The sequence below is a fragment of the Canis lupus genome, chromosome 4 (assembly GCF_003254725.2).
Source record: "Canis lupus dingo isolate Sandy chromosome 4, ASM325472v2, whole genome shotgun sequence".
Lineage (NCBI taxonomy): Eukaryota > Metazoa > Chordata > Mammalia > Carnivora > Canidae > Canis > Canis lupus.
This window is the reverse complement of record NC_064246.1, coordinates 29,892,358-29,903,100: the sequence shown is the minus strand read 5'-3', so window position 1 is coordinate 29,903,100 and position 10,743 is coordinate 29,892,358.

The window sequence follows — 10,743 nt, the reverse complement described above, 5'->3', positions numbered from 1 at the left end:
GTCTGTCTCTCCTTTTTTTTTCAATATTTATTTATTTATTTATTTATTTATTTATTTATTTATTTATTTATTTATTTAGAGAGAGAGGCAGAGACACAGGAGGAAGGAGAAGCAGGCTCCATGCCAGGAGCCTGACGTGGGACTCAATCCCGGGACTCCAGTATTGCGCCCTGGGCCAAAGGCAGGCGCCAAACCGCTGCGCCACCCAGGGATCCCCTCTGTCTCTCCTTCTGTCTCACACACATACACTGACAGACACACATACCAAAATCACAGGGTCACGCAGACCTGCTACCACGGCCCCCCTGCTTGCGGGCATTCTAAGTGCTTTGGGCTTTTCATTACCGTAAACATATTTTGCTGGACAACTTTGCACATACGGCTCTGTACAGCTTGATACATTGACAAGCGCCTTCTCATGCCGCGCTTCCTTTGCAGGAGCAGAGGAGGAGCAGGAGGCACAGAGTGGCCAGAGGTTCCTTTCCCCACCTCTACCAGAATGCCCCAAGGGCTCAGAGCACTGTCTGGGGCCTACGGTGACGGTGATGGTGACGGTGACGCTTCAGCCCTCGGAGGCACCCTGCAGGTGGCAGGGAGCAGCGACTGGTTGGCCACCTCCAAGCCACTCTTCAGAGAGCAGAGGAGGCAAATTCACTGAGCAGGAGAGACCTAGGTGGCATCGTATGTGTGCTTACAGGACATATCACCGGGGATGACACAATCTAGGGAGGAATCTGAACTAGTATGTGGGATAAGATCGCTAAAATATGGGTAATCACTCTCAAGCAATAGTCTTCAGAGGCCATATTGAGCTGGGAAAACATGGCAAATAGCTGCTGTTTATTGAGCACTTCTATGGGTTGCCCCATGGAAACCCCAAAACAACCTTACATGGGAAATCCTACAAGTGTGCTGGTTTTAGGGGAGGCAGCATCTGGGGCACAGAGAGATTAGTAGCTTGCTTGCAGCATGTGGCTAGTAAGCATCAGGGCTTGGATTTGTATGCAGGTCCTGCTGAACCCAAAATTTTTGTTCTTAATCATTATGTTATGTTTCTTTCTGATTAAAAAAACAAATTACTTGAGGGGAAAATCAAGTAGAAATTGACCAATCGGGATCCCTGGGTGGCGCAGCAGTTTAGCGCCTGCCTTTGGCCCAGGGCGCAATCCTGGAGACCCGGGATCGAATCCCACATCGGGCTCCCAGTGCATGGAGCCTGCTTCTCCCTCTGCCTGTGTCTCTGCCTCTCTCTCTCTCTCTCTCTCTCTCTCTCTGTGACTATCATAAATAAATAAAAATTAAAAAAAAAAAAAGAAATTGACCAATCTTACTATCAATTCTTTTTGTTTGTTTGTTTTGCTTTGTCTCCCATCTTCATTGAGCTAAGAAGCTACACACCTCTCATTTTTTCCTTAGGTGCCCAGATAGTCATTTACGTTTTCTTCTGGAGTTTCCAAAGCATTTGAGGCTCTTTTAGTCTTGGTATTTTGTTACGTTTCGTATTGATGATCTATTAAGAAACAGTTTCTTAGGTGACTTCACCATTATTCTTTTCTCCCTTCTTTCTTTTTTTTTTTTTAAGTAGGCTCCACGCCCGACTCACAACCCCAGGATCAAGAGTCAGATGCTCTCTCGACTGAACAGGCCAGGCACCCTTCACCATTACTCTTCATGTCGAAGGAATATCATGTAAGCACAGTCCAGAAGTTAGTCTCCTGTAAAATAACCACTTTTGAGAAGGAATTTGAATCCGAGTGTGGGGGTATGAGGAGCAGTGCAGCTTTGATGAACAGCCTCCAGGGAACTTCTCTCTCATGATGAAACTTCTTTGAAACACTGGTATCTGCCCACTGGCCTTCCCTCCCACATCCACCTCTCCTGGAGAAGCAGTTTGGTAACATCCCCTCCCAGCTGCTGACTTGTCTCTGAAGGCAGACACACTCTGGCAACTTCATCCCTCTTTAAAGGGAAGTCTTTGGGAGTCCTTCTTTGGGTACTTCTCCTGAACGACCTCGCTCTATGGTGCCGGACTTTCATTTTTGTTTGCTGAGATGTTCATCTGAGTCTGGAGTCTTCTCTTGTGAAACCTTTTTTTTTTTTTTTTTTTTTTTTAGGTTTTTATTTAAATTCCAGGTAGTTAACATACAGTGTAACATGAGTCTCAGGAGCACAATGTAGTGATTCAACATGTCTATACGTCACCCTGTGCTCATCACAGTAAGTGCCTCAATCCCCATCACCTATTTTACTCATCCCCTCACTCACTTCCCCTCTGGTAGCCTTCAGTTTGTTCTCTATAGTTAAGAGTCTGTTTCTTGGTTTCTCTCTCTCTCTCTCTCTCTCTCTCTCTCTGTCTCTTGTTTCCCCTTTGCATGTTTGTATTGTTTCTTAAATTCCACATGCGAGTGAAATCATATGGTATTTGTTTTTCCCTGATTAATTTTATTTACCATAATACTCTCTAGGCCCATCCATGTTATTTCAAAAGGCAAGATTTCATTCTTTTTTTTTTTTTTAAGATTTTATTTATTTATCTGAGAGAGAGAGAGAGAGAGAGAGAGAGTGAGAGACAGCACAAGCCGGGGGGAGAGACAGAGGGAGAGGGGGAAGCAGACTCTCCACTGAGCAGAAAGCCCCCAGTGGGGCTTGATCCCAGGACCCTGGGATCATGACCTGAGCCGAAGGCAGACCCTTAGCTGACTGAACCACTCATTCGTGTTTATGACTGAATAATATTCCAGCGTGTGTGTGTGTGTGTGTGTGTGTATGTGCATGACATCTTCTTTAGCCTTTCATCATTTGATGGACAACTGGGTTGTTTCCATAATTTGGCAATTATAGATCTTGTGAAAACTTTTGAAAAGATTGTTTTTGAAGTAGAGGGCAAGCAAATTAAACTAAAAGTGGAGAAAATCTTCACACCTTCGTGGACACCTAGAAAGGGGTCATAGAACACGGAGGAAGACTGCCCTCTACAGCTGTGGCTTGGGTAACACTGACTCCAGAGTTCGCACTACTATGTGACATCTGTGGGACTACGTGGCCCGGATGTGCTTTCCCTTGGTTATCTAATTTTCCTGAAAAGAGATTAATTGAGACCATGGAACTTTTTTCAGCAGAGGTAATTTCTACAGGAGAGACAATGCTGAGCACTTCTTCCTGATGGGCTTAAGCAGATGGCATCGTGAGCTCAGTGGCAGCTCAGCCTGGCTCTAAACTACTCCCGATTCCTAAGACATTTGTCTTGGCTATCTTTCTCTAAAGATTTTTTTTTCTCTTGATTAATGTTTGCCAGGGAACTTCACTGAGTTGGATCCTCTCCACAGATTTTCTGACAGCATATGCTGGGGAGAATTGCCCTGCCTCAAAGTATTCATTACTTGTTCCTCTTCTAAAGAATTGCTTGGGAGATTTTTAATCTGACTAATCTTATACTTGAACCTTTTAATCTCCAGATGGCATTATTTGACCAGACTCCTATACTACTATTTGTGGTGACATTTGCTGAGAAACTTGTTCTTTCTTGGGGTCTTTTTACTCAGTAGCTCTACCCATAACAATGATAATTCTTTGGATATTTTGTTTTGAGGGGATCTGGAGGTGGAAACTAATGTGTCTAAAGTCACGTTCTCAGGAATATTGTCCTGCAGAACCTCGTGGGCAAACCTGTTACTCCTGAAGAGTAAATCCCAAGAAACTCTGCCCAGGGGCTTGCCCTTATACATGGGTTAAATTCCTCTTGATTTCACGATTTACTTAGTTTTATCATTTCTCAGTGATTCAACAAATCATCCTTCAGAGGCGGCCTCTTTTGAGGTTTTGTTCTGAACATTTTGATCTTGGGGCATTATTTTTATATATGAATTTTCTGAGTGCCTTCCTTTCTGGCCAACCCTATTGGTGGAAGCTTCTCTTTCTAATGCCATTTTCTCTGTAATTATGTCCTAAATGGAACAGTTCTTCCAGACCAGACTTTTGGGGGGAATTTCCTTCTGCATTTCTGCTAATTGGATCCAACTGCTCCTGAATAGACTTGTGAGAGAGCATATCTTTGTCGTCATCTTTTCTGCATGATAGCCTCCCCTGAGGGAGTTGCTTGAGGAGCTGGTCCCAGTCACATTTGCCCACTGATGAGATATCCACTGATGTCACTTAAAGAATATGCCCCAATCACGTCTTTAAAAGAGAGAGAGAGATTGAAGTCACCAAGTATAAGTGTATTATTATCTAAGTATTTCTTCACTTTGGTTAATAATTGATTTATATATTTGGCAGCTCCCACATTCGGAGCATATATATTGAGGATTGTTAAGTCCTCTTGTTGAATAGATCCTTTAAGTATGATATAGTGTCCCTCTTCATCTCTCACTACAGTCTTTGGGGTAAATTTTAGTTTATCTGACATAAGGATGGCTACCCCTGCTTTCTTTTGAGGACCATTCGAATGGTAAATGGTTCTCCAACCTTTTATTTTCAGGCTGTAGGTGTCCTTCTGTCTAAAATGAGTCTCTTGTAGACAGCAAATAGATGGGTCCTGCTTTTGTGAAAGGGAAAATAAGGGAAGGGAGAAGAAATGTGTGGGAAATATCAGAAAGGGAGACAGAACGTAAAGACTGCTAACTCTGGGAAACGAACTAGGGGTGGTAGAAGGGGAGGAGGGCGGGGGGGTGGGAGTGAATGGGTGACGGGCACTGGGTGTTATTCTGTATGTTAGTAAATTGAACACCAATAAAAAAATAAAATAAAAGAGAGAGAGAGAGAGAGAGAGAGCTACGTGCATACACACACACACACACACACACACACGCATGCACACAACTTTAAAAAAATTTTTTTTTAAGTAGGCTCCAGGTCCAACATGGGACTCAAACTCATGACCCTGAGATCAAGAGTCACATGCTCTACCAACTGAGCCAACAAGGCACCCCCACATGCACTACTTTTTGAAGAGCCTTGTCTTGAATATGTTTATCCAAGGATTCAGGCCTCCAAGGGACCCTGTTGAGCTAATTATTTTGTGGCTAATTTTACTCGTGGAATCTCTTTATTCAGCACCTGGTTTTTGAGGGGTCTCATAAACACTGATTTTTATGTACTGTTGATGACAGTGATGAATATCGAGGAATTTTCCCTTGGCTAACTTTTCTCATAAAATTGCTTCCTATTGGTCATTATTCACAAAGGTTTTTCCTTGGTCAGGCTCATCCTTAGAATTTATCTCTCCTGGTGATAATTCTTGCAAAGTCTCTTCCCAGCTATTTGCATCCATCTAGTTAGTTTCTCCAGACAAATGGTGTGGAGATATTGCATTATGCCCCATTTTGGTTCTGGAATATGTCCCCAGGAGTGACTATCTGAGAGGAGGGGTGGGGATTGATGGCAGTCTGGCTGAAATGGCCATGAGTTTCATCATTAGGGGCAATGCTTTCTTACAAATTTCTCCCTTCTTGGCATGATATGTGGATTTTTCTTTTCTGGTGCCTCTTACAGAGCAATTTTTGCTCCAACGACCCCTATCTATGAACTGTCGTCTCTTGATATTTTTGATCATTCCATTTCACTTTGCCTCAACTTATCTACAAGTGTGATATTTTCAGACAATAGTGTCTTTGGATCCTGTCATCTCTATTCCTAAGAGTTGTCCTTTTGGACATTGGCAACCACAGAATTGTTTCCTTTTCTAAACATTCCTCTGGAACGAGTGTCTTTTGACCATGACTCTAGAGGACACAGACCCAAGAAACCCTATCAGGTGCCAGCATGACTTCTGACCATGACTTCCAAAGGTCTGCTTTCTGGGAACACTAACTGAAATTCTCTTCTTTCTGTGATATTCAGATTTGCCTTTTGCTGAAAGACATCAGAAATTTCTTCTTGAAAAACAGAGCTTGAAAGCAGAAAGACCTAGAGGACTTTCCTTTTACTAATATGAGACATGCAATGTGACTCAGTTGTAAGCCTCCTTGAGGAGCTACTGGCTCAAGCATCTTTTTTTTTTTTTTTAAAGATTTTATTAATTTATTCTTGAGAGACAGAGAGAGAGAGAAAGAGAGAGAGAGAAAGAGAGAGAGGCAGAGACACAGGCAGAGGGAGAAGCAGGCCCCATACAGGGAGCCCGATGTGGGCCTTGATCCTAGGTCTCCAGGATCACGCCCTGGGCTGAAGGCAGGCGCTAAACCACCAAGCCACCCAGGGATCCCAAGCATCTTCACACAAATCATAAATTTTAATACTGCCGTGCAAATCACTCACCGGTTTTTTTTTATTGACAAGTATCTTCTTAAAGCCACATTCTTGGTTAAAACAAGCTATTTCATTTTCAAATTCTTAATGAATCTGGTTGTGAGATCATAGCTTTTGTATTTGTTCCCCAAAGGTCATCCTTCTTATCCTCTTTCCAAACATTTTTTTTAAAGATTTTTTATTTATTCATGAGAGACAGAGAGAGAGAGAGAAAGAAGCAGAGACACAGGCAGAGGGAGAAGCAGGCTCCATGCAGGGAGCCCGACGTGGGACTCAATCCTGAATCTCCAGGATCATGCCCTGGGCTGAAGGCGGCGCCAACCCCCTGAGCCACCCGGGCTGCCCTCCAAACATTTTTAAAGGGGTATTTCTTTCCCTATAAGATATTATTCCATTTGAAAAATATTTACAATCTATACAGAAATATAAGAATGATATCAATCAGTACTTTTTACTCAAAAGAACATTTTCACTGGAAGACATTATTGTGTCACTGGGAAAAACTTTAGCTGGTGGACTTTATGCCTTTCACGGCTATAACAGCATCCCGAAAGGACCTAAGATGAAATTTTGAAGTATCCTGTTTGGGGTTGCAAATGCTTAGAGCATCGGTTAATTTTGGCTGATAATCAAGACAATAAAATATGCATAAGTGAGCGTAAATGCTTCTGAATAACAATGATCATTTGAAAGCTCTTTGAAGATTTAATTTCATCTAAAAGGTAAGAAGAAGACAGTAATTGACTTGGAGCAAAATGTCCATGGACAAGGGAATTAGACTTCCTCTCTCAGTAAGTGGGAGGCAACCCAGCCTGGCAGTCAAGTGCGTGAGCTCCAGACAGGCAGACCTGGATGCCACCTCCTGGCTGTCTGACCTTGGGCCAACCATTCCTCTCTCAGCCTCAGTTGTTTCCTGAGCTGTAACGCGGGGATTATTAGAGTGCCCATCTCGGGGAGCTCAGAGAGCTGAATGAGGTAATGTAATTAAGCACTTAGCGTAGTGCCCGGTATATATTAAATATCCAACATGAGTCAGATAGTTGTCTTGAAAACAAAGACCATGCTTCTTAAACTGTATGTTTCTTTCTTTCTCTTTCTTTCTTTCTCTCTTTCTTTTTCTTTCTTTCTTTCTTTCTTTCTTTCTTCTTTCTTTCTTTCTTTCTTTCTTTCTTTCTTTCTTTCTTTCTTTCTTTCTTTCTTTCTTCAGATTTTATTTATTTATTTGAGAGAGAGAGAGAGAGAGATTATGAGCAAAAGGTCTGACTCCATCCCAGGTGCCACCCAGGTGCCCCTGTATGTGGGATTGAAGAAACAAATAAATGAGCCAAGGGGGGAAAAGAGAGAGACACACACACATACACACACACACACAAACCAAGAAACAGGCTCTTAACTCTAGAGAACAAACTGATGGTGACTAAGGGGAGGTGGGGGGGGTAGTAGGTGATGGGGATTAAGCGGTGCCCTTGTCGATGAGCCCGGCTGATGCATGGAGGTGTTGAAGGACTCTAGTACGGACCTGAAACTAATACCACATGATATGTTAACTACACTAGGGTTAAAAGAAAAACTTAAAAAAAAAAAGTATAGAAAGTCTGATTGACACATGTCCTTTGGGGGGAAAGCATTCCATCTTGAACCTTTGCCCTTTGGGAACGGTCCTGATATTAAAGTCACTTCAAAATCAGCCATTATTTTGGAGCAAATTGATGCAGCCCCTTCCTTTCTCCCTGAACCGTTCTGGTCTTCTCCTTCCCACTCTCTGTGGAGCGCTCCCCACCCCCCAGCCTCTCCCAGATCCCACTCTTCCCCTGCACCCTGAGCCTCTCCGGCAGCTCCAACCCGGGCACCCCGTGGATGCCCTAGTGAGTTCTCCTCCTGCCTCCGAGCCTTTGTACATGCCCTCCTCCCGGGGAAGTGTTCCACGCGGTGTCTTTCACCTGCTGTCATGCACTGTCTCCCCCTGCACTGGACTCGCTGTGGTTGGTGGACATCTCCCCTGGACTCAGCACGGAAACTCCTGCCCATCGCAGCTGCCCATCGGGGGGAGGCCTGTGAAGAGAGCTGCCAACCATGAGAGCTAGTGAGGAAAACGTGGTTGTCCATCCTCGGGGTCGTCTTTAGTTGCTCGCTGAAAGCAAAGCCAGCTGGGTCAGAGGCAGGATATGTAATGTTATCTTAGGAGAGAGGCGAGAAAGACCACACACTGCGTGAAGGCCTCGCACTTCCTCTAGAGGACGTGTCCATGGGAAGGGGCAGCCCGGGCATTGGCAGTGACCTCCAGCCACTGCCCTGGGGAGAGGGGAGGGACGTGGCTGTTTTGCTTCGCCACTCAGTCCCTGGGCAAACCTAGCTCTTGGTAGAACCTATGAGCCTCTGGTCACCCGTCATGATCCAGTGTGTCCTGAGCCATGGACCAGAGCCTTCTTTGCTGGGAGAGGGATGAGCCAGGCCGTGAGCCCATGGCCCTAACCAGGTGATTTCCGAGGCTGCTCCTCCAAGGGCCGTGCCCATGAGTGAAGTCAGGCCCTTGAGGCCTCACTCTGGAACCAAGGTGTTGGGAATTGGAACACTGGCTCTCCCGCTTCCAGCCACGTGGGCTCAAACAGGCTCACTGCCGTCTTTTGTGCTTCAGATCTTTCATTTGTCAAATGGGAATATTAATGGTATGTATTTGAAAAACATGTGTCTGATTGGTGTCCAGTATCTGGAATATGTATAAAGAACTATACTATTTTCAACATATTAAATTAGCAGAAAATAAAAGTAAAATAACTAGCTCAGTACAGCAAGAGGATCAAGAAGTGGTCACTTTAGGGGGCGCCTGGGTGGCTTGGTTGGTTAAGTGTCTGCCTACGGCTCAGGCCATGATCTCAGGGTCCTGGGATCGAGCCCCACGTTGGGTTCCCCTCTTGGTGGGGAGTCTGCTTCTGCCTCTCCCTCTGCCCCACCTCACTATTCATGTTCTCATTCTCTCAAATAAATAAATAAATAAATAATCTTAAAAAAAAAAAGAAATGCCATTTTTGAATGGTAGTATACATTAGTCTAGCTTTCCAGGTGGCAATGGGGCAACACTGATTGCAATTAAAGATAAAAGATAAAATTTTCTTTTTAAAATGAAAGCTCCAGTATATTAGTGAGATAACTGAGGGTGTTTGAAAATGGAGTGTACATAAGGTGAGAATTTTATCAACTTTTTAAAAATTAAACTTTTTTGGGGAGGGAGAAAGGGAGTCGGGTACAGAAGGAGAGAGGGAGAGAGAGAATCTCAAACAGGCTCCACGCTCAGCACAGAGCCCAACACGGGGCTTGATCTCACAACCCTGAGATCCTGACCTGAGCTGAAATCAAGAGTCAGATGCTTAACTGACTGAGCCACCCAGGAGCCCCTGTTGTCACTATTTTTTAACTCTAGCTATCCTGACCAGTGTGTAGTGACGCACCATGTTGATTTTAATGTGTATTTCCATAATGGTTAATGGAGTTGAACATATTTTCATGGACTTATTTGTCATATGTATATACTCTTCAATGAAATGTCCATTCATTTGTCCCCAAGATGCAAATACCTTTTGATTTAGCAATCCATAGGTAGGTCAGCAGAGGCCTGCTAAGATTTGTGCCCAAGAAAGTGAATTGTAACAACTTTTCAGAAACAAAATAACAACAGAAAAGGCAAACTTGGCAAGAGTACAACAAAACATTAGTAGAGATTTCTTACATTTTCACCACCCAGTGGTATGATCAAACACTAGGGCCAAAGAATGATCAAAGGCAAAAGTATGGAATCCTTTAAAGTGGACAAAAGTTACAACTTACCCCACACAGATTGTGATGTCCAAGAGAAGACTGCCCCCAAGTAGATCAGCTTCCCAGACTACACCTTCTTGCTGGGGATGCTGCAGATACCACCCCATCCACCCAAGATGCCCGTGGGTCCTCTAGAAAGCTCTCTTTGCTCCCATGTGTGGGGTTTTGGATCCTCTGGCTTTTTCCAGCTACTCTGGAAAGTGTGGCTGCCTGCCCACCCACCAGGTGCAAATTAGAAGTAAGGACCTCAGCACCCGCCCAGAGCACTTAACCCAAAGACTGAGTGGGTCCAGGCCACTCAGCGTTTCCCAGGTTTGCTCTCTGTGAAAAAGTCCAACTCCATTCTTTTGGTGTCTGACTGCCGACAACTTTTAGACTTCACTGTTCCCTCTTCCCCGCCTCTGGGCAAGCTGATAAACTCAGGTGCTCTGATTTTGGCACAGTGGGAGTTCCAAACAAGACAAGCTTCTCCCCAAGGATAAGAACTCTCCTACCTGGGCCCACTCCTGACACCTGTGCAAACCCCAAACCAGTCTCCTTTCCTCGCTACCACAGGCCATTTTCAAGCCAGCTTGGGAAGCCCATCCTCTTCTTCCCCAAAAGCCTCATCATGGAAGTGATAACCATGTCATACCCTCTTGGTGTGTGGCCACAACACTCTTTGAGCTTTACTGTCATTGGAGCTGT